We start from the raw sequence: 25,568 nt of genomic DNA, 5'->3' as shown, positions 1-25,568 counted from the left end.
TATTTTAAAAGAAAAGTTTAAAGAACATGAAGCAGTGTATGAAGAGCATGAGTGTGAGGAAGGATGGTTTTGAAGAATAAAAAGGTATGGCGGGTACAGTGAGTAATGTTGGCATAAGCTAGTTTTAGCTGTGCTTCTTTTTTCCCCTATTTTAATAGGTATTCATTTTTCTTACTCCTTTTCTGCGCTATGCATAATGTAGCTTACACCAAAGGAAATAATATAATGGACACACACACACTTCCTTCCTTCCTTCCTTCCTTCCTTCCTTCCTTCCTTCCTTCCTTCCTTCCTTCCTTCCTTCCTTCCTTCCTTCCTTCCGAATAGTATATAGTTTTATTGGGTGAGTCAGTTAATCTCCAGGAGAAAAATAATGATTTTTTAAAACTGTTGTTCCCCCCAGTTCTAGATTCTCACACCATTTTAAAGCCACCCTCAGATTTCACTTGAATTTCACTCCATATTTACTTTGTAAATCTTTGTCTCTAAAAATACAGCCCGCCATGTTTGCACCCCTGTTTATCATGCACGTGTGCCAATGAAGGAAAGGTGATCAGATGCAGCTGACTGCTCTGTAGATGTGGGTGCCAAATTTGGATTTACCTCTGCATAGTATGTTGTGATAAGAAATAGGATCCCCTTATTTCTTAGGGGACAAGGAATTCTTGCCCTTCAAGACTCCCAATTTCAGGAAATGTGTTGATCAGTCTCCAAACTGGTGTCATGAAAAGAATGCTGCAACTAGGTCAGTATTTTGTGGTTTCAACCACTTGAGATTAGAGAAGCAAATACAGTGAGAGCTTTGAGTCAAGAGACAAAAACCACAGGAAATATTTTTAAGAACCCAAAACATGTTTTTTTTCCAGCTTATAGTGGAATGGTGAGCAAAAATGTATTGTTGCTGTAATTTTCTTTTGTGTGGTACTAAGAACTCTTGCATGTGCTGATGCCTTTTTGATTTAGCAGGGAATAATTAGAAATGCATAGGATGATAGGAAATTCCATTTAACAAGAACAGCAAATGTTAGATTGGTAAATTAGCTCTCTGATCAATCCTCTTAAGTTAAAAAGTTCTAGGCTTTACAATGAATGCTTTTTATGCATTTCAGTGCCTGCACAATCCATTTAAGATACTCTATTTTTATGTACTTTTATATCTTTATATTTTGAGCAAGATAAAAGAATAAGTTTGTCTTTTCGTTTCATTTACTGATCCTTTAATACGCTGATAGGATACGCTATGTGGGACATGCGGGCTTTATTTCTGTGGTTTATTATCTTTTTCAGGTAATCTTGGGATTTTAATCCTAAACACACTGGGGTAAGTTTTAAATTTTCTGGAAAAGGAAAGCCTGCAACAATGCAAAATGGCTATCAGTGTGCAGAATATGTCACTCTGACCATGACAACCTGTGTAAGTAAAATTGGGTAGTAGAAACGAATTCAGTAGAATTTAGTAGAGAGGATTCCACTGTTGTTGGGCAGCCAATAAATTTAAATAAATAAATGCTTTCTTTTTTCAAAACATCTGTGTTATATATATTTAGAAAGAGATAACACAATTCATATGAAAGGTAGAGGTAGTAAAAAAAAAAACAGGTGACTGCACAACAAATCTGAAATATCACAGGAGTAACATATTCCAGTGTATGGTTAGAATACTTTCTTTATCATCAGAAATCTTATTATCAAAGACCATCTTCCAGTTCAATACATTTCTGTCCTACTGATTGTTTTATACTCTGTGAGTACCATTAAAAGCAATTTTGGCAGCTTGGATTTGTAAACCATCGGCTGTTCCTGCCAGTGACATCAGGACCCTTCCTTGGCCAGCTGTCAGGAGCTGGCTTTCCCCTGGAGGCTCCGTGTACAACAAAATGAGACACATGTGCAACTTCCAGCAGCTCCACCATGAAGGAATGCAGATTTGTGAATTTGCAACTGTTTGCTTTGCGCAGCCACCAGCTGCACACTTAACAGCTTATCTCCTTGTCAGCAAAGCAAAAGAAAAATGAGCACAGAAGAGGAACGGTTCACAGCTCCTGTGAGGATTGTTTGTCTGAAAGCCATTTCACTATCTGGTAGTGAAGGTTTGTTTGGAGCTGGAAGAAGCAACCAATGAATTCACTTGAGGTTTTCCAGTGATCAGTTGACAAGCATCACATTGGCATTTGTTGCTCATTAGATGTTATCGGTTCATCTTTCCTTGAGGAAGTCCTTTTGTTTCAAGACTTTAGAGTAGTGTTTCTCAACCGTGGCAACTTTAAGGTGTGTGGACTTCAATTCCCGGAACTTCCCAGCCAGCAAGGCTGGCAGGGGAATTCTAGGAGTTGAAGTCCATACACCTTAAAGTTGCCACGGTTGAGAAACACTGCCATAAAGGGAAGGAAGAATTGGCAGAAATTTCTTTTCTTCACATCTTCAGTTAAAACATCTCCCAGGTTTCACCCATCCCTTACATTTCTCTGACAACCTTCACGAGTTAAGGCAGTTGAAATCCACACACCTTAAAGTTGCTAAGGTTGAGAAACACTCCATTAGAACATTCTAACTAAAATATTTTCTCATTGTTGGGTTCTTGGTGCTTCTTGAGCGTGGTTGTTCCTTGCAGACGTTTCATTACCAAGCTAGGTAACATCAATTGATGATGTTACCTACCATGCTAATGAAACATCTGCAAGAAAACAATCAAGCTCAGAGAGCACCAAGAACCCAACAGTTCAATCCTGAGCTACAAGTATACTCATGTATATACACACACACACACATACATACACACACACAAACGCACACATTGTGTATATATCTATATGTATGTGTGTGTGTATGTGTGTGTGTATACATATATATATAAAATTGTTATCAAAACTTTTAAAAAAGAAGATAAAAACTAACTCAAACTAATATAAAGTACGGAAGGAAAAAGAAAACAAAGAGAAAGCAAAAAGTGCAAGAAAAGGAAAAAAAAGTTGAAGAAATATAGAAAAGAAAGAAAAAAGCTGCAAAGAAGTGGCTTCCAATATTCTTCATAGTAGTTACAAGTACAATTATATTTTAACCTCTCTCTCTAAAGTTACACCATCATATTCTTATTTCTATCATCTCTCTTGACTAATCATCAAAGCCATAAATCACAAGTTCATTCTTTTCATTTTTATGCAAAAAGTCCATAAGAGGTTTCCAGTCACCAATAAACGTAGATTCTTCTAATCAAAGAAGTTAGTTTATCCATCTCAGCAATTGCTGTCAGTTTCACCAACCATTTCTCCATAGTGGGTAGTATTGAATCAAATATATTCTCTTCTTTTGAGATATGTTCTCACTGTCACAATGTAAATCTTGCAGTAGCCAGCAGAGCCTTTATAATTTGGTCTAAGATGTGGCTGTGAACATCACACTGAACATTACGCATGACACTGCTAAATATGACACACTGTGCCTTGAGGTCCTTGAAATATGCTAGCCTGAGAATTATATCAAGAGCTGAGTAGACAACAAACAGGAACCTTCTGAGTCTGCTTTAAACAGTGAGTTTTAGACCATCTTGCCAACCAAGAAATATTCTTAGGCTCTAGACTGCCTTCTTCCTCCTTGTTGGCCATAGGTTGTTCTCAGAAGGAAGCTAACCTGTGAGATTTCCTGTTTGATCTGGGACCTTGTTTGCCCCAAGTATGTTTCTGTTCATTTCCCTGACCTGGAGTTTATGGGTCAACTCTGGTATGTGGCAACTGTCTACGATTCTGCCTTGTCACTTTTATCCACAATTAAATTAGGCAATATCAGTTGCTCATATGGGTTCTACTCTTGGCATTCCAATTCCTTCCCAATCCACCCTTGCACAGAGGACACTGGAATATACAGTATATATCATCCTAACTTTTCCAAAAAGAGTATGTGTGGAACAGGGAGAAAATGAAAAATGTGAGCGCATAGGGTGTCTTCTATTAAGGTTAATTATCATGTGTGGATCTGGTAATATGCCATTCCCTTTGGATTCTTCAATAAAAACTAAATGGGAGTTCCTTTAGCAGACCCCTGTGGTGTCTCATCCTTGGTTGCTATAGAAAAATTCCATTGCGCATAAAATTCTGTTCTGAATCATCATGTGCAAGAGACTGGCCAAACAGAAGTTCTAAGCTACTCCCACTTCAAACCAAGACATGGACTTGGGAACTTATTTCCTTTTCTTTTTGTTTTCCCACTGGTCTCAGAGAGATCTGTTCAAGCATGTGGAGCTCATTTATTGTTTATATTCCTTTCCCACTCAGCTCCAAAGGACATGCAGCACCGCATTAATTAGACAGCTTCTAGCTCAGTAGACACCCTGTTTATTGGTACTGGTGTATTGGTGGACTCCTGCTGAGGTCCCCCATATCTTCTCCAGACAGAAATGTTTATTTCATGAATGAAAGGCATGGAAATGTGCTGCATGTTATGAACCTCAGGCTTTTGGCAGTAAGGCTGCCCCAAAAGTTTCTGCATCTTGATCGGTGTGTTTGTGTGATTAGGGAGAACTGGTCAGAGAGAAGAGAAAGAGAAGAGAGTTTTAAAAATAGACATGGATGCCCTGTTGGATCAAGCCATTCTTTTCAGGAGCAACTACTCATACATTTCAAGAATAGAGCCACTGTATGAACCTGCTGGTGTAAGAGCCTCACAGCCTCCATCTCTTTTTTGCATTTTTGAGTGGGAGCCCTCTCCAACTGAACCACTGAATTTCAGTTTCTTGGCATTCTTAATCATTTCTTGATATGTTTATTCACAAAAACTATAATGTTAACTAAAATAGGTACAACACAAATTTAAAAAGAAAAAAAAAATCCAGCTCCTATTGGGAACAAAAATCAGAAAATTCTTAATTCTACCTACATTGTGCAATTACTCCTGCCATTTACATGTACTAAGTACAGCCCCAGCATTCCCCGGCCTGGCAAACCAGCATTTTCATAATTCTCCTGTCAGTATGGCACCAGATTGGGTATGATTAGTTTAGAAGGTCACAAGCAAACTGTGAGATGGTGGCATCTCATTGCTATTTGTTTTGGGCTATTTATATATTTTATTGTTTGTCAGATTGGTTAGATAAACATCTAACTTTCCTCCAGGAGCTCTAGGCATCATACATGTCACTTTCTCCTTCAATCTTCTTTTTTCCAGTAATAACCTTGTAGGCTATGATGGGCTGGCTGAATGTCACCCACTGAGCTTCTATGGCTGAAGGTGGACTTGAACCTGGGTCTTACTAGCTCAACACTTTGACCTCTACATCACACTAATACTGAAAAGTATATGTAGTGTTTAAGTTAATTATTTGCTCCTAACTCCTCAAAGGCTATTTTCCAAATACACCACTGTATTTTCTTCAGACTGCCAATTTTTTTATCAGAGTGCTCTCCTACATAGGATAAACCAGTAACAAATGCTAGTTTGCCAGGTTGGGGAATGCTGGGGTTTATAGGCAGGAGGAATAGCGAAAGAGAAGCTATGATACAGCACTTGAAGAAAACATTCCATTAATTTTCCAGCAAAAGCAGAACTGTAGGTCACTTTGCTCAGCCCTAAATAGATATAATTGCCAGAATTAAATGCAGAATTTGCCTGCAACAAATCAAGGATCTCAGTGTAATAAGAGTGATCTGTGTAATGGTGCATATTTGGAGAATATTCTTCAGTGTACAATGTTTTCTTCATTTCCAATATTTCATTTTTAAGGTACAACTAAAATAAGCAATAGTGGTTTATTCTTATTCTGCTCATTGGTTATTGCAACAGAAGAAAATGTGTAAAATAGTACACACCTCTGATGGATTGGGGAATGGTGAAGACAAAATTACACAGTTTTTTGTTATCCTTCCTTTTTACTTCCTGAGAAGGCTTGCGCTGTTATATATTGCTGCATGGTAATAACCTATGGCAGACCAACAATACAGGGCTATAGCAATATAAAATCTGCAAGAACAAAGAGAGTAAGACTTCACCTTTTATTTTAGGCATAACAAGTGTTGCAATATATTTATAGACAGTTATTTTTCCATAAATAGCTTTACAAGCCTTCTGGCTTGTAAATCAATGGGAAACAAGTCTTCATAGAGAAAAAGGAAGGAAAGAGAGAGATGGTCATCTCTTCACTATCTTCTTTGCACCATCTTTACCTCCCATTCATAACACAAGTTTCTCAGCTCCCAGAGTATGCCCTGCTGAATATAACACACCTCCACTGGAGTGTCCCAGTATTAGAAAAGCTGGGGTAGTAGGAGGTTGAATTTGATTTCTATCTTTATGTTGATATTCCTGTTATTTGTTTTGGTGGAGTGGGCATTGTTATCTCTGAGATCCAGGTTGGTGTAGTGGTAAAGGCATCAGGCTAGAAATTGGGAGACCATGAGTTCTGGTCCCACCTTCAACACAAATGACCTTGGGCCAGTTACTCCCTCTCCACCCTTGGAAGAAGAAGGCAAGGGCAAACCACTCCAGAAAAAAAAAATCCTTGCCAAGAAAGCTGCAGGGACTAGTCCAGGCAGTCACCAGGAGTCAACACTGACTCAAAGGCACGCACACACACACACAAACACATGTTATTTATGCTAATTATGTATATACTCTCTTTCTTTTATGAACATATATAAAAAAAGTCTGGCGGTTTTAGTAGTAATGGGCTGCCCAACAGTAATGGGCTGAGGAAGAAGCTCTTCTTAAAAGAAAAAAAAACTTGTTACAGAACCTTGTGGCAAGGATCAACTGTTCTCCAGCCTTTAGCTTCCATACATCTCTCTGTGGTCACCTTTGGATATTGTTTTAGCTCACCCATCTTGGTAAGTGTTCCTTTGGCTGGGTCAAATCGAGATGACAGGGCTTCCCACGAGCCTGTTTATGAGGATGCTCCAGGACCAAGAAGAGCAAAGTCCCCCTGGGCTCTATCGCTGAAGCAGTTTCCATGCCAGGTGTTAACTTCATATCTTCAAACATGTTGGAATATATTAATGCAAACACTACATCAGAACACAGCCAAATTAATGATCACTGCCAGGTTGTGCAGACCAAACTCTTTATTATGGGCCGCAATGAGGACTTTTGTGCTTCGTGTCTGTTATCTCACTTTCCAGATTATTAGAGAATCTGATACCAGTGGCTAATTAGGCATTTTAATTACTGGTTGGGGTTTGCATAAATTATGCTGAGATGCCAAAGTTGGGCTTGCTTTATTCAACATAATATGTCAGGAGGGTGCGTGGGATTGTAATATAATGAGATAACTGAAGCTGTATTCTCTGCACATTTCATTACTGCAGGCTCCAGACCAAAAGAGGCTCCCGATACTTGAGAATTTATCCCCCATTTACTGCATATCAATTAAAGACTGCAAAAAATCTTTATCACTTCTCTGTTGCCTTTTATTGTTATCCTTTAGTAAGAAGGAAATGAGGAATAATTGAGTGAGTTCTGTCTTTTTCTTGGAGCATACTCAGCTGTGCCAAAGGAATGAGATTGGCATGTGGAATCCCCCACCCACGCTCCATTCCCCTTGAAAATGAGTGATATGGAAGAACCTAAATTCATTATTGAGCTGGTCACATAGGAATCCTTCTCAGAACTCAGTGGAAACCACTTAAAATAACGGAAGAGGTACCATGTCTAGGTATTCATCAGTATGGCTTCATTCAGAAGAACATATTTCGATAGTATACTTCAGTCTCCCCCAGCCTGTTGTTCTTCAGATCCTAAAAGTGCAAGCATTCACACCTTTTGGCAATGCTGAGCCCCTCTAGAAGGCATCAGGTCAGAGAAGGTTGGTATATTGCAAGGTGCACCTCAGAATAAAATTGTGATTTTTAAAAAAATGCAGTATATGTGCACTCAAAGCCCTGTTATTTATGTAAATCCCCTTCTTAAACTTTTCCTTCAGGTTATTTCTTATTTATTTATCAATTGGTATAAAAAGAGAACATCTTCAAGTTGAAGTGGAATCCAGATGGCTTCATAGACCCATCCAAGCAGTTTTCTTGGATTGTCATGGTTTTTTTCCGGGAAGTTTTTTTTACTTTTCTATTGGGCCTACATATAATCTATAGAAATCAAATAAATAAATAAATAAATAAATAAATAAATAAATAAATAAAATCTAGTGGCACAAAAGGCAGAAGAGTGTATTTCCAAGGAGTAAAAATGCCTAGAACATTGGGCTGGGGCGAAAGTTATTTATTTATTTATCCAATTTGTCCCCGCTCATCTCCTCCCTTCGGGGAACTCTGGGTGATTAGTTTTAAATCCTAAAACAGCATTTTAATGTGCATAAGAAGCCTTCTTGCGATATATTATTGTCATGCATACAGGTACATGCATACATGCTTGTAGGGCTGAAGCACTATTGTCTAGAAAACTCTATTACTTGAGTATCTAGCCAATAGAGATGGGGTTGAGCAATATGTGGCTCCTGAGCCCACTTCTGGAAGCCCCCGAAACCCCTCTGATCATGGGTGCTAAACATGACAGCATAGCTTCTACTTACTTTGAGGCCACTATTTACTGTAAGCTCTAAAATAAAACTTTGCATGAGTCTTGGGAAAAAGCATGAATCTTCTGTACAATACCCAGGAAAAATGAGAAAATACCACCTTCCCTCACAGGTATAAATGAGGCCTTATGTTATTGCCCCATTTCAGTCCCCCACACTGAAAAATGGCCTACTCCAATATAGACTATTGTAGGGTTCCACAACTTGGTCCCCTCCAAGTGTGCTGGGCTACATCACTCAGAATCCTTTGGGAACTGTTGTGAGCTATAGTCTAACACATTTGGAGGGATCTAAGATGGCACAAGTCTGAAGTATCCTCTTGAACTTGAGCTAAACTGTTCATTACCTGTGCAAATGACACGTAACTTTTGCTCACAGAATCTCTAATCATATTGCTATTCAAAATTATTTTAATATACAATGTCTGGCTATAGCAAAAATAAAAAAAGTTAAATACTGAGAACAAAACACTGAAGCAGTGGAGTAGCTCAGAAAGTAAATGACATTAGAGGTTCTTTAAAGTTATCTTCTTCCATTTGTCTTTCATTCAATGACAGGTCCTGTCACAATAGCTACTTTTAGACCATGAGCTAACCCTCTTCAGCATTCAGTTCATGATTAAAGGAAGGTTCCACCTAAAAGAGCTACCTAGGAAATCAAATGCAAACAGTTTCAGAAGATATTCAAGAAAACCTAGATGCTGTTGTGTAGCTCTAGGAAAGATCTCTAGAAGATAAATTTCAGCACTCTTCTCAGTCCCTCAGCACTCTTCTTTTTGGGAGATCATGGTTATCAAAAATACAAAGTAACCCAACATGAATAACTAACCTGAACTCCTTGGAACGAAGTCTGGGAGCATGGTTAGAATAGACCTAGTTTTGTGTTCTCATGGTGGTAGGAATAAAAGAAGAACCTCTTCCAAGGACTGTAATGCCTAGATGGATTTTCAGAAGAACATAGGGCAAGGTACCCAAACTTTTTCAGCCACTGACATTTTGAGAACATGTTCTGCATAGTTATTTCCCTTGAAGCTTTCTTATTAACAAAATGGCTGCAATAGTAGCCATGCCCCCACCCCCAAAATCAGTAATGGGGTGCACTCCACCACGCTTTCTAGTCCTTCAGGATAGCTGCTATTAAGAACTCTTGAGCCTAGAAAAGGCGTGTGGTCTGGTAAATGCCAAGGGAGGGGATATTGGCACCCACATGTTTTATGGTGGGGATCCCAAGCCCACATCGTAAATTCATAAAACTACGGTGTCATATCAGTTCAAAAACTGAGTTCTCACACAACTTCCAGAAAGGAAGAGAAGAATACAGAATGAAGTTCAGGAAGTGCTTTGAACCCAAGGTACCTCCAGTTCAAATACTAGAGTGTTTTCTGTCCAGATCACTACAGATTTCTGAGTAGCCGCAGACATTCATCACCAGCAGAAATATATGTACTCCATCAGGAAGTTGTCTATCCATTACGCAAACATACCAAAGATATTTTTAATAACAATGATGTGAACTCTGACTTTGAAGGGCCATTTTATTAAGAATGCAGAAATCTTTATGCTGATACTGTTGGAACTATAAGTGCACTCAGATGGATTCCACCTACCCAAAAGGAAGGCCTACTTTTGTTCTTAAACAGAAACCACATTACTGCAATAAACAAGTGAATTTAACTTGGATAGCACAAAAGGATAGTAGAGGAGTGACAAGTCATAAACTTGTCAGAAATACAAAGAAATTTCCCTGGTGAGGAAGAAATATATTTAGAGGGTGGGGGTGGAAGGAAATAAAAGAGGATGAAGGTCATGACTTAACACATAATCAAGAAACTGAAATGTCTGAAAAATAGAAATGCTTCATCCCAGCAGGGGAACTATGTACATGTCAGAGAGTGTAGAAAAGAAGGAGGGAGAGAGAGACAGAGAGAAAGAATAAGTCAGAGGCTTGTAGAATATATGATTAGGGGAAGCATGAAGGTCATCCAATCCAACTCCTTGATGACTTCAGAGATTCACTGAGCCATCTCAGATAGGGAGGGGAATTCTACCTGGGCTCCCTGCAGATCTAGACCAGCCTTCCCTCCTCCGGCACCTCCCAATGTTTTGGGATTACAATTCTCAAGCATCCTGGCCATTATGCTTAAAAATCCTTGGAACTGGGAACTATGGAAGTTGCAGTCTAGGTGGTGGCAGTTTGGGAGAGGACTCAGTTATATTGGCAAAAAACAGCACATGTAGATTCTGCACTTGGAGAGTACTGAACTTTGTATACGTCTGCTTTCCCTTTCCTTAATATTATTGCTGTTGTTGATAAAAATCATAATTGTTTTGTTTTTCTTGTGTATTCTTTCAACCTACATATAAGCCACTAGTAATTGTTATTATAAGCAGCCTAAACTTTGCAACCAGCCTATTTTCCAATTTATTGGAAGACCGTATTTCCTGGTTAAAGGAGTAAACTTATTGTTCTCAAACTTATCACAATTTCACTCAGTACTGAGCTAGATGGTCCTTCTTTAGACACTACTTGGTATTAAAGCTAGCTGTGTGAAAAGGCCATATTACGCTAATCCCAAATTGGCAACTTTCAGATGTCTCAAGTCTGAAACTTTCAGACTTCTATCCTGGCTAGGAATTCTGAGTTATAATCATATGACATCTGAAAAAAAGTTGGTATACATATTTCACCTTTAACCATTAGAAGGTTTTATCCAGCTGCAATATTTTTTGTTGCTGTTGTTTAACTCTGTCCCCTGCTTTCCAAATCTGTGATTCATCACAAATTTTGTTTTCTGGAAATGTCACTGTACAAAAGCTAAATGCATTAAATGTTTACTGGAATATGCTCTGTGCCTTGACTGAGCCTCATAGATTTCATTTATATGCCTTCTTCGTATTTAAAAATAGAAAAGACAGTACTGGAGATATTTGCTGGTGATTAGACCAGAGGTCAGCAAGTCCTTACCCCGAGGTTTTATTCCCAGCATTATTCTAGCGTCTGTGACCTTCAGGAAACACAAAAGCTGCTTTAGTGTGCCTGAGTTTTTAAAAAGAACTTTGCAGTTCCTCCTGGAGTTTCACTGTAGGATGTACATTCCCCTTCTCCATTCCTTCCAGCATTCAGTACATGATTGAGTAAAACCTCACAACTATTAATCCAGGATCTGTAATGGGCAGAACATCATGGCTACCATGGGCTTCTTTCAGCTTGGTTTCAACAGGAATAGTAGTCAGTCCTAGGAATGTTGCAACTGCCCACTAAGGTTCTTGCAGCTACACCCCAGTGAGCACCCACTTGTAAGCATAGAAACTCCTGGAGTCCTTGAAATATTGTGTGTGGGGGGGGTAGGGGGATAGCTTTATTTTTCTGCATTTTTATGGGAGAATTCGGAAACAAAACATGTGCCATAAGACTTGCAGAGGCTCTAAATGTACTCCACAGCTTTAAACCCACCTAAATCAGGATTATTTGGGGTATTTGGGGAGAAGTTAAATGGCAATTCCCACACCCTGCCTCAAAATGTAAGAAAAAAAAGACAAACAAACAAAAGATCAAAAATGTTGGCAATAAGCTTTAGACCAGGGTTTACCAACCTTGGCAACTTTAAGATGTGTGGACTTCAACTCCCAGAATTCTGGGAATTGAACTCCACACATTTTAAGGTTGCCAAGGTTGAGAAACAGTGCTTTAGACCAACAAACTTACCAATCTAAGCTTTGCATTTCCTATGCAGTACAAAGACAATGTTGTTTATTTTTTTTTTCCTGCTGTGTAGTGCTGTGTGTCCCAGGCATCTCCCTATTTATCATTCTTCCATCGCCTTGTTCCAAGCAATATTGGTTCCTCTTCAAGATTCCTGCCATGGAATCCATGACCAACCTTGGCACTTTATTACCTTACCATGTTGACAATCTATCAGTGGTATGTACTTTCCTTATTTGAGCTCTGAGACTAGAGAGATAGAGGTGTTATCTTTAGGTCATGCCCTTATGCTAGACTTCACCGCCCCAGAGGGAGGATCATTTCAGTATATATTCCAATGTTTTGTTTTGTTTTTAGTACCCGGTGGTCATGTAATGTGTAAAATACTACCACATAATACCTAAATACCTAAAACCAAGCCAATTAGTCAAATTAACATTCACCCCCACAAAAAATTCCATCCTGTGAAATAGATGAAAAAGGTATGTTGAAAGCTCATCAGAATATAGCCAAAATGTCTATAGTTTATACAACAATGAGCAAGCCGGTTGTTTCTCTGCAAAGGAACAGGCCTTTGGCAACTTCATAAAAGATTTATCCATGTTTTCCCCAATGCCTTGGATCTCCTCTTCGGAATACCAGAAAATGACCATTCAGAAAGGGAGAAGTAGCACTATGTCTACTTATTGGACCATACACATCCAGTGTTGTGCTATCCGGTGCTTCATACTGGATTAGAATATTTCCTAGGAGGCCAATAACTTTTGTCATTGTTTATCCTTGACACAAAATGTTAAATATTAAGGAATTTTGCAAGGAACTGTTTAAAAAATGCTTATAGTTGGACCAAGTTGCTACATCCCTGACAGAATGACATTGATTGGTAGTCTGCATTTGAGATGGTCCCTTCAATTATCTGGCATCCAATTAAATAAATAAATAATCCACACTCCCAAACAATTTCACTATTGGCCTACTATTCCAAAATGGATTACATACGTGAATTCTGCTCTGTGTTAACAAGTATATGGTTTTCTTGTTTTCCTCTTAAGTCAAGCTTTTCCAAATTTGGGTCACCAGAAGCTGGTGGACTGCACCTCTTGTCATTCCTGAGGCACGCTATCTAACCCAATTACCTTGGGAAATCCTCTACTTTCTTTTTATTTAGCAGCCCATGTGTAACTCTCATTCCTTTGTCACTCTTGAGATCTCTGTTTACTTCTGTTTTAGTTTTTGCTTGTGTTTTGTGCTTTGTTTTTCCTTCTCCTTTTGGTGTAGTTACTATATCACTTCAATAGGTCAGAAAGCTGGGGAGCTGTAGGCCAGAAAACCATTTTCTGGTCAGTGGTTGACTCTTACAAGAGAGATTAACATCTTATTTTATGATTGAGAAGGAGCCAATCTCCATGTCCTATTAAACATGTACTCACATAGGAAGCCTTTGGCAGGCATGGGAGCCAAACCAGATTCTCTGGGTCACAGACTGGGGTTCTCTCCATCTTTCTACACAAAATACATCTTTGTGTAGTTCAGAAACAGAGATGGAACCTCACAAAACAAAGGGCTTGTATATTTCATGTGCCTGATAGGCAGTCGCCTAGAAAGAATCCAAGTACTAGTCAGGGAGACAATAAAGGGAATAACAATTTAATTAGGAAAAGTCAGCATGGATTCACAAAAGGGAATTCGTGCTTAACAAACGATAATGGGATTTCCGGAGCTGTAATAAAAACTGCTGACAGAGGAAGAGAGACTTCCAATTTACCTGGATTTTTATGCAGACCCATGCAAAGAGGCTCATTCCACCCTCCCTAATCATCCCTTCTGAGCTTGGTACAAGGGTAAAAAGTAACCTATTTTTGTAAAAGTAACATTAGGGAAATGCAGGGAGAGATTCCTTCTGGCAATACTGGTCATCTCAGGAAGAAGACGCCAAATTTTGTCAGCAAGCAATGCTCTCAACAATGAAAGAGTATTATTATTAAAAATTAGCAATATTTATAAATTAATGTTAATCATACTATTGTTACAAGTACTGCTATTACTTGTGCTGAAAAACTAGAAAGAGGGTCATAAATACAATAATATTTACAATGCAAAGGTATAAGCCATCCAGTATTGAGAGTCTCTGAATGGTTTACAGTTACACTGTGAACTTTGGAATAGATTGATTGATTGATCACAAGCACAAAACAGCAGCAAAATAAAATTGGGCCATAACAAAACTTTCCAGCAATGTCATCTAGGATGCTAAAGTTTTCCAATCTGGCACCCTGTAGAAGAATTGTAGAACCTACAATTTTCAGAGGCCATCCTAGTGAGTTGCTAGCCCAACATTTCCAGCTGAGAAAGGCTGCTTAATTAAACCAATATTTAAGGATTTAAAGGATTAATGTTAAAAAACAGTACTAACACTTTTTAAGCAATACTCTTCAGGATTAGCAAGCAAGCTTGAACAATCCATACTTTGCAGGGTAACTGTAGCCTGTGGTAAATTCATGTGTACAGAATGTTGGGTTTAATCTAGCAAGATTGGCTTGGAAATATTAGTCAATGTTCATTGCAAAATGTGACGCACAGTATTTTTACATTCAGTTTTACTTTCTATTGGTTAGAAGCTGCTGCTTTTGAATGGTTTGATTTTATTTTAAAAGGTTGCAATGTAAAGTGTTTTAATATTTATTAAATAATATTATTCTATTATTTATTTTTTCTTTTATACTGCCCACTAGCAGGAACAATCTGGACAGCATACAGTCAATATTATGTGAATCACCTTGTGAGAACTGGATGGCAAATGAAAGAATTATATAAATAAAACAATTAAAAATTTGTGAAAATTCCATGTCATGCTCTCAGAATTCCAAATATGCTCACCAGCATAAAAAAAAAAAAATCAGGATTCATGGTCTATAGCAGCCTTTCTCAACCTTTTTACCCTGGAGGAACCCTTAAAATATTTTTCAACCCCTGTACATCCAGGCTCAAATATAGGCCAGGAGTTACAAAATTACTGTATTTGTTTCATGTGTAGGCCTGTATATATGCATTAACAGTATTCTTAAACTAAAAATAAAGAATGAAACATACCTCTTTAATGTGAAGTTGCCCAAATTTGAAATAATTTTTTAAATAAATCGTGATCTCCCAGGGAACCCCTAGTTACCTCTCGCGGAACCCTAGGTTTCCACGGAACCTTGGTTGAGAAACCCTGGTCTATAGTGAGGACACAAAGTAGATTATTTCAGGAAAACATTCCACAGATTGAAGAGTAGCCTAGAGAGGACCTCTGGTCTCTGTTTTAATACCAGCGTAGGCAGCAATGGCTTCTTGAGATGAGTTTCTAAAGATGAGCCAACAACACATATGCAAAAGTACTTTCAGCAATGTGTGAAAGTATCTCTGGATTAAGGCCAATGAGAAAACCTCTACTGTACCATTTAAACAGGCAGATTTGGAGGCTGTAGGTAATTATTAGTTATAACCTGTCTTCTTGAGTGTGTGGGATTCATGTGTGCGGTTCGATTGCTGTCTGGCATCCAAATCTGTCTGGAATTTTGGAAATGATAATTGACTTCAAAGGAGGAAAGAGCTTGCTTGAACATCAGAAAGAAATGGCAAATGTGAGTGCAACATGTGGGGCTGTGACTAGAAGAGAGTCACAAGGATTAGTATTAGGATCAATTTTGTTCACTTTATATATCAAGCAAGAAGAAGTGATAAGTGGATTATACTCACCGCTGACAGAAAGTGGCAGGGCAGTCAAAACAAAGAGGAAGGGCAACCAAATTCAGAACACAGGAGTGAGATAAGTAGCTTATGAAATTTAAAGTACATAATGTAAGGTAATGAGTCTGGCTACAAGAAAAAAACTAGCAAAGAAAAAATGGAATGTACCCTGAATAGTAATATATTATGAAACATTAAGGTACAATAGATCTAAGATTAGTGGTGGATCAGGCTGTAGCTCCATTAGCAAGAGAGATGAATGGAGCAGTCAAACAAGTACATGAGGGAGAAATACTTTCATTCCACAGTAACAGACTGGCAGATGTCAATTGGGAGGAAGAGAATTATACAGATGTCACATTTCTTGTTTACATCCACCTAAGTGCCACTATTGTATGGAACTTTGTCTAGAGAAGCTGGACTTTGGTCGGGTTGTGAGGATGAACAGGAGAGGAACTGATTTTGGACAAAGCCAGTGATTATTCTCAGAGGATCAAAACAAGGGATGAAAAAGAAAGGATAGGTTGCCTTGAGGAATGCAGTCACATTCCAGGAAGCAAGCAGAGAGGATCTTTTCTACAAGGCAGCCTGAGTTTGCTAGAAATGAAAGGGTGAAGAATGCTGTTGGAGGTTTTTTGATACCGCAGTTGAGCAGAGACAACTTAACCCATAGCAGCAGTAGTAACCTCAGCAGATGTAAGCTGCTTTGAAAGGATCTGACATGTTCTTTCTCAAAAGGGCCTCTTTCCCATCACTAACTGCAGGTGCAGCTATTAACCTTGCCAGAGAAGGTAGAGAACTAGATCCAAAATATCTCCCACTTCATAGGATCATGTCAAAGGTCCATTAGGACCAAGAAAATATTTTCCTCATCAGTTTTAATTAGTGTTAGATGAGGCTACATTTAGGAGTGACAGCTTGCTGCATAACTAAAATCCAAATCCTGTCCCTACTTTGGTGAAAATATTATGAATTGCTTGTCTGGCTGACTGATAGAGTCCACATATATACCTTGTGAATTACTTAAGAAGGTAAACAATTTTGCTCAGTAACCAGCTAAAATTATTTTCAATAAAGCATAAGCAGGCACCATGGTGCCCATGGTCACCATCATGCCTACTTGTGGTACCTGTGCCACCTGCCTTTTTGTAAAAAATCTTAATTAAAATAATTGGGAAGATAGCATGCTGGAAATCAAAGCACCAGCTTCTAGAAATATATATTTGCTATATATGCATCAATACTTTTGGACTCCATGATTGTTCCTTTAGGGCAGTAAACAATATAGAAGGCTAGGTCCCCTCATGTAAACAGATGTTTTGTGAGTGGCATGCCTACATGTCAGCCATTCTATGAATACACAAATCTTCTCTGGCAGAACACTTTGGGACTCTGTTGATCACATGCTCTGAACACTTCAAATACTGTATGTCCCCACCGAAAACAGTGTCTACTCCTGGCTTAAGGAGATCTTAGGATAATGCTACTGAGAACTGACTTAGACAATGGATGTATTTAAATCCAGTACATGAGAAGGAAGGAATCTGAATTAAGTAGTCCTGGCTCCACCATCACTTATGCCAAGTAGATCAGTCTCTGCAGTCTGGGCTCACATGTCAACCTTTGTGAGGGAGGCACATATAGCTGTGTGAGCCTGGAGGCTTCCATGTGATCTAGAACCCTGTGCGGCTAGAAGGGGGATGTAGGAAAGACTAGTTAGTATGCATAACATTAGGTGCACAACTATCAAGATGCCCACTCTCACTTTTCTTCCCTTTTGAATTTATTAAAGATATACCTCTTGAATTGCTTGTTAGAATAAGAAAATGTTAATGGTGGGACATGGTGCCAGACTTCAGGAGATATTTTGCTAGGGAGTAGCATGACATATCAAAAAATGCAAGTATGTTCAAGGCTTATATTATTTCTTATGCATGGGGGGTGAGTTCAAATGCTTCAAAGTTCCGGCCTTATACTCAACTATGTGCAGGATCTGACTATATCCATCAGCATTCATATTATCTCTTTTAAAAATATATACCCTGCCTTATTTTCACAAAAGAAACAAAATGCAGTACATAAAGAAAATGAGAGCAGTACCAATCAAAGCGAATGTTTGTAGCTCGGGGTTGAACAGTGGAGTCCTTGGTGCTCTCTGAGCCTTGTTGTTTTCTTGCAGACGTTTCATTGCCAGACTAGACAACATCTTCAGTGCGAAGAGGGAGTGGGCCTTGCTCTCAGTTTATATAGCTTGCCCTGCTTGTGTTGGTAGGGGTGCTGTTCTCTCCTTGGGAGTTCTTTGATTGGGCTGTTGTTTGCTGCTTGGTTGATTGCCTGAGTTAATAGTTCCTTGATTAGGGTGTCTTGTGCTGTTTGATGGTTCATCTGGTGTTAATCCTAGTGTTGATTTTTGCATATCTGGGTGTTGATTGCTGGCAAGGGAGTGTACTGGTCTTTTGGTTTTTCTATTGTCTCTTTTGAATGGTATGTAGATGTTGTTTACCTCCATGTGTCTGTTGATGGCTGCTTTGCCTGAGTGCCAGGCTTCCAGGAATTCTCTGGCATTTTTGGATTTGGCTTGGTTTAGGATGCTCACAGTTTCCCAGTTGAAAGTATGGTTGAGTTTGTCCATGTGTTGTAAGATTAAGGAGTTCTCATTGTGTCTTCTGACTGCTAGTTGGTGTTTGTGGATGCGCTCTGCTAGTCTTCTGCCTGTCTGTCCTACTGTCTGTCCAGCAGTATTTGAAATATATAATGTTCAAGCCCTAACTCATCCAGCATTTTTTAAAAAAAACCCAGAATAGATAGCACCAATAATAGTGTCTAAAGTTCAGCAGACAACACTAACAGCTAAATAAAAATAATTATTAGGGAAGTTTTTGTAACCCAGCACCCAAAGCACCTAAAACAATATAATATCAGCAGTCTAGCATGTCATGCTTTTAGACCAGTGGTCTTCAAAATGGGGGTGCACACAGCCCTGGAAGTACCCAAAATGATCCATTGGGGTATGGGAAGAAAATATTAAAAAGTCTATTTATATTTACTTATCTCATCCTTTAAAAGTTTTTATTTTGGGAAGTATGTTTTATAACACACACAATATATTAGCACAATTGTTTGTCTGTGTGTGTGTATGTGTGTGTGTATACACACAGTATGTCTATGTCTACCTATCTAACTATCTATGGGATGCATGCTCAAAATTTACTGATAAGGGTGTGCAATTGAAACAAGCCGGAGACTGCTGCTCCAAATCATTTTTTCCTGATCCACATCTTTGGATGTGTTTTGCTTCAGTTCCCAACACTGTAAGCCAGCATAGCCAAGGGTGTGAGGTTCTGCACAAGGTTCAGAAAAGATGTAGAGAACAGGTTGGCAGTGACTGCCCTTGAACTTGGTTGCCCGCTTGTTTCAATGGCCAGTGGAGCTGACATAATTTCCTGAATGGTAACTGGAGCATGTAAGAAGCAACACTTGGATGGAGATTACCTTCAGCACTCCCACTCTCAAGCTTTCAGTGCCAAAGCCTTGACTCGGCATCACAGAAATCAGATGCTTTTCCAGTAAGAAATAAACACCTCTGAGTTAGTGTAGGATTGTACCCTCCATTAACAAACTCTCGGGTATTAACTTCTTTTAAGTCAGTGTTCTGTCCAGGTCAAAATAAGGTGGTAAATGCTTTACCCTTGAGCCACTTTTAAAGGAATACTGTAAAAAGGAAACCCTGCTAAACAGAAATCAGAAACTTTGGGGATGAAAGAGAGAGAGAGAGAGATGGGTGGAAAGAAAGCACAGACTTTGTCTGTTATGCATTTTTGACCTCAAAACACCAAAACAGGACTGAAATTTCCATGACGTGCTCCTCTCATCCTTGAAATAAATGTTTGCTGAAGTGTAAAAAACATGCTACTGACCATATTTCTGTCAGAGCAGATTCAGACTGGCTCTGCATTATCACCATGCATTTTTCTTTGCATCAAGGGCTTTCAGCTCAAAACCTGTAGCAGCTAGTAGCTGACCAGTCTGTGTTTGAAAAACCTTGCTTTTCCTCATCACAGTCTGCCAATCTGCCCTGAAAAACCAGTTCCCATCAGCAGTGCTCACTGGGACATGCCTAATGATAGCCTTGCCTTCCCTTGAGTCTGGAGAGAGGCTGCTGAACACACAACAGCATGCTATATAATGAGGGAGGGAGGGAGGGAGGGAGGGAAAGATGTCCAGGGAATTGTAGTCCTTAGTGAACTCAAGTACAGACCAAATTTTCTCCTTTCTATCATGTTCCAAGTCAATCTAAATGCATTACAGACCGCAGCATCACAAATTGTATTTGATTATTTATAACCATAAAAGAAATGGAATAATTTGAAACTTGCAAATCTCTCTCTCTCTCTCTCTCTCTCTCTCTCGCTGCTGCATATAAAACATGGAAATGCAAACTCCATTATGGAAATGGAAGATTAATGTGCGATGAATTTATAATACTGCAGTATCTGGTGAGCATTGTGAGTCTGCTCCAAATTTGTGCATTGTAATTTTGCTGGAATGACCATTTGTACATGGATTTTAAACCCAGATTGACTAAGTATAGGAATATTTCCTACTATTGTTGCTGCTACGATATTCGTAATTATTTTAATGCCTCCAAAGACAGACTCAGTTTCTATAATATACCCACCAATGTTCAGATATAAAAACGAAGATGACATATCTAAGTTTTAGAAATATTCTGACATTAGTCTGCTGAGATGAAAGGAAAATATGAGACTAACTACTATTGTCATCTGTCAGAGCTTTTGAATGAGTACAGTTACGTATGTAACCTAGATGAAGCTACATCAAAGTTCTAATTAAAGGAATAAGAATATCTTAGCAGACACTATAGTAATGGCTCTGAAGCAAATACCTTTCCCATGGGTCCCCAGGAAAGTACAAACTTTGTGTAGTAGATTGTAATGATCTTTCTGCCAGCTTCCTGGTGATGTATATGTATTTTTTTTTTTGCTTGGTTAAACAACCACAATAACAACTTTTGTTAATTCTCAATTTCAGCAGACAAAGCATTTTCTAGTTGATTTATTTTAATACTTCGGTTTGACTATTGAGGTTAATAAGGGAAACAATTGATTGGATCTCCTTTTATTTTTAGCTCTATTTTTTTTTCAACAAATCTATCATATTTTGATTAGGAGAGCCAGTTGGGTTTAACAGTTAAAGTGCTTGACTAGGAATGGGAAACTCATGTTCTAGACCTGTCTTAGGCACAGGAACCAGCTGGGTCACCTTGGGTCAGACATCCTCTCTCAGCTTTAGGAAGAAGGCAATAGCAAACCACTTCTGAAAATGTTGCTAAGAAAACTGCAGGGACTTGTCCATGTAGGCACCAGGAGTCAAAACTGACTTGAAAGCATAAATATAATATTTTCACATGAAGGGATGCAGTTCTGATATTTTACTTTTGAGTGCAAACTTTTTGTGTGTGCATTTGTGTGTGACTGTGTGTTTCATACACACAAGTATACACATAAGGTTCATACAAACTTGTATGTCTGGTCACATACTTTCCCCTACAGAGAAAGAGGCAGGAAAATAACAGGTGGAGTCAGGAGCTAACTGATCAGAAGGACATCAGTCCATGTAAACAGTCTTTGATCCCTAGAAGATACAGACCACCATTACATTTTAACCATTAAATGGGAGGAAAATGCTTTTGATTTTTCTTTAATTGCAGAAGAAAATTCTGTGAAATTCTTGTGGATTGTGTATATGATTTGGTGGAGCGGTTAAGGTACTGGACTAGAAATTGGGAGACCATGAGTTCTAATCTTCTCTTAGGTATGAAAACTGGCTGGCTGACTTTGGGTTAGTCTCTCTCTCTCTCTCTCTCTCAGCCCAACCCACATTACAGAGTTGATGTTGTGGGAGGGGGAAAAGGCAGAAGCCTTCAGTTGTACAATATAAATGCAGGATATGAATAAAAATGCTGTTGTATTTTTGTTATTTTAAAGGTTTTTGCACACAGAATAATTCCATACTGGCTGAGCTAATGTGCAAGTACTGTATCTTACCTTTGAAAACTGTTTCCCATGCCTCTCTTCAATGCTCAAAACAAGCTAAGACTTCCCATGTTTCAGTTAAATTCCAAGGGAAAATATTATAAACTTCTCCCGTGAGGGAAATATGTGCTGTTTTAAAAACAAACTTTGCAAGAACAACAGAAATTCTAAAGCACCCTGGGAAGGTGGCAGAAAAACAGGAGCCTTTTTCATAAGGCTAAAACAAAAATTGCTGGGAAGTTGGAAGACCAATTTCACCATAATATTAGAATAGTCCGGCTGATACCATGATAATACTTCCCTTCCCATGCTCTGTGCACCTACAAAACCCTGGAATGGGGGATTCTGTTGCTCTCGGCAATACCTCAACAAATGGTACGGAGCGTAATTTTCATTCCTTAAGCATGTTTCCAAAGCAAACTGCTTTCCTTTTCAGGACAGGATGCCCTTCAATAGAACAGAAACCAGACTGAGCCCTCCAGTCCAGACTACGTTTGATACCCTATCATGCAAAGACTAACAGAACTCAATTGTTTCATTATTGGACATGCCTCATTTGGAAATACTCTGCAGTTCTTTTATTGAATATGCGAGTAATTTTTTTTACTACAAGCGGACCACCAGTTAAATGCTGCTGTCATGGGATGGGGGGCAGTTTAAGCACTGGGGAGGGATCCCATCTTTCAGCCTCTTAAGAGAAAGATAAAGCAGCAGGATTAATGTTAACTACAACCCTTGAAACTGCATTTGTAACTCAGTAGGACACAAAGAAACTACAACATCCTCATGGAAAGTTTACACAAGTTGCACTTTTCTTTTTTCTTCCAAGTTAACTATTGTAGTAGTAATTATTATGTACAGCTTAATTTTCCCTATTAACCATCCCAAGGTTTAAATATTATTCCTTGAGCATCTACCACAAGCTGGTCACCCTTGGCTTCATCCCAGGAGAATGGCACCAAACAGAGTCAACAATACTTGGATCAGGTGGTTTAACTCCTTCTAAGGCTGATATATGATATATTTGAGTCAGTCTTGACTCCTGGCAACTGCCTGGACTAGTCCCTGCAGTTTTCTTGGCAAGGTTTTCAGAAGTAGTTTGCCATTGCCTCCTTCCTAGGGCTGAGAGAAAGGGGCTGGCCCAAGGTCACCAACTGGCTTCGTACCTAAGGTGGGACTAGAACTCACCATCTCCCAGTTTCTAGCCTGATGCCTTAACCACTACACCAAACTGGCTCTCTTTGAGACCAGGAAACCATGATTTCTAGTCCCACCTTAGGCACGAAGCCTGCTGGGTGACTTTGGGCCAGTCACTCCCTCTCAGCCTTAGGAAGGAGGCAATGGCAAGCCACTTCTGAAAAACCTTGCCAAGGAAACTGCAGGGACTAGTCCAGGCATTCAAAAACTGACCTGAAGGTGCACATGCACACACAGACACACACATGGCTGTTTCCTAGGTTATAATATATTCCCCTTTCTTATTGGCTGTGGGATTTGGGGTTTCTCCTACCCCCTTCTTTTTCTTACCCACCCTGTGAAATGACAGTGAAAGTAAATGAATATTAATCTCTCACAAAGCGCTTCCTGCCGGTTGGATGTATCTGTTACCCCTTGTGCATTTGCGAAGGTTGTGGAAAATGTTCTCATGATGGGGAAGCTTTTTACATCTGGGAAGAGATCCTTAATGAGGATATGATTTTATATTCTTGTCTAGACCCTCCTGCTTCTTCGCTGGCTTGAAAGCAGGCACTGTTGAGAAAAAGGTGACCTAAGAGAGCTTGAAGCCAAAAGACAGAAGAGTACAAATTGTCTACTCGAGGGCCTGAAACAGGCTTTGCTGCTTGTTACAGACACGAAGGAGCAGGTAATAGGAAAGGAAAATTTAAATGAGTGACAAAGGTGCTGGTCCTTTGGAAATGTATGTTCTTTTCTTTATTATCAGGGATAATTACACATCGCTAATTCCTCTTAATGGTCACTTTACTCAGCTGCAGAGAGATGAAATGGAAAGAGAAAAAAATACCTTGTGCAAAATGGATTTATTGGGATTACACACACACACAAACACACACACACACACACACACACACACTTTTAAAGCCCTGAAGGAAGCCAGGCTTATTTTGCAGCTGATGACAGAACAGAATAATTTGCCTAATATGACAGACTAGGCAGCATGATAATGATAGACAAAGAACCCCAGTGAAGTAGATTTCAAGGAAGATAAATCACAACAGAAATATGCCAGCTTTGTCTCACAGGGGAACTGGGTTGAAATGTCCTCTAATTTCTACTGTAGAAACAGCTAAACCCAATATGCCATTCTTAGTTATACATTTAATGCTAAAATGTGAATATATTTATCTCCTTGACGAAGGAAAGGCCATTCAGCACTCAATGTGCTTCCTTTAATGTGTTTTATCACTCTGATACAGTCTGATAGAAATTAAAGGGTTTTTTTTTCCCAGTGAAAAAGAAAATCCCAGTAAAAGGTTGGTGAACTTCTCATGTATGTTAGTGTTTGTAAGTGTTCATTCATCTCTCCAATAATCTTTGGCATTCCGGGACTTCCCACAGTTCATTAAATGCAAATGGATGTCATTTTGGGGGATTTTTTTTTTCAAAAGAGGGAAGATGTATGGCAAGATGTGCTACAGAATTCCACCACCACCCCTTCTTCCTTCTTGCAATCATAAAGGAAGCTCAACTTTAAAAAAAAATAGGTATGAGAAAGAACTGAAACCTCTTTCGTAGGAGAAGAAACCCTTAAGAAAATTAAAAGATCAACTTTGGCATACACACGTACACACACCCATGCATTCCATTCAGCAGCTTTTCAAATACGAAAACTTTCCATCTGTTTCTCAACACTACAGTACAATAAATGTGTATCCCCTGTTTTGGCCTCTAACATGCTCTTAATGTCTTTTCCTTCCTATCCTTTTTATTCCATAGTTAACTTTCCAAGACTTGCTTTGCTTTGAATCACGCATTCAGCTTAGGCTAGCTTGTGATCAGGAGCTCACACGATTAGAATACATATACACCTACTACATGGTGATGGCCTGAAGTCCTTTTTAATGCATTTTCCCAGTTGCTACCCAGAGGTTCCTCTGCACTTTTATAGTTGTATATGAAATGATTGAACAAGGCAGAAGTGTAGTGTCCTTTCACATATTTCCCCTGGGTCTTGCATTCACACCTTTCCTGCCTACTTGGAACGAATAGACCAGTTAAAATTGGGTTGGGTTGATTCTCTATATTTCAGCGTGGCAACTTTTATGCAATTTTAAGACCCCCTGAAAAATTAATAACTATTTATGGTTATAGTCTACCCCAGTGTTTCTCAACCTTGGCAGCTTGAAAATGTGTGGACTTCAACTCCCAGAATTCCCCAGCCAGCCATGCTTCTGGCATTCTGGAAGTTAAAGTCCACACATCTTCAAGCTGCCAAGGTTGAGAAACACTGGTCTACCCTAATAAACTGACATTTTCTATGCATTAGAAGTTACAGTTAATTTATAACTGTGGTGAAGGGGGATAAACCTTATCCTGAAAGTTCAGACCCA

The sequence above is a fragment of the Candoia aspera genome, chromosome 4 (genome assembly GCF_035149785.1).
Source record: "Candoia aspera isolate rCanAsp1 chromosome 4, rCanAsp1.hap2, whole genome shotgun sequence".
Classification (NCBI taxonomy): Eukaryota; Metazoa; Chordata; class Lepidosauria; order Squamata; family Boidae; genus Candoia; species Candoia aspera.
Note: the sequence above shows the minus strand (reverse complement) of the source record.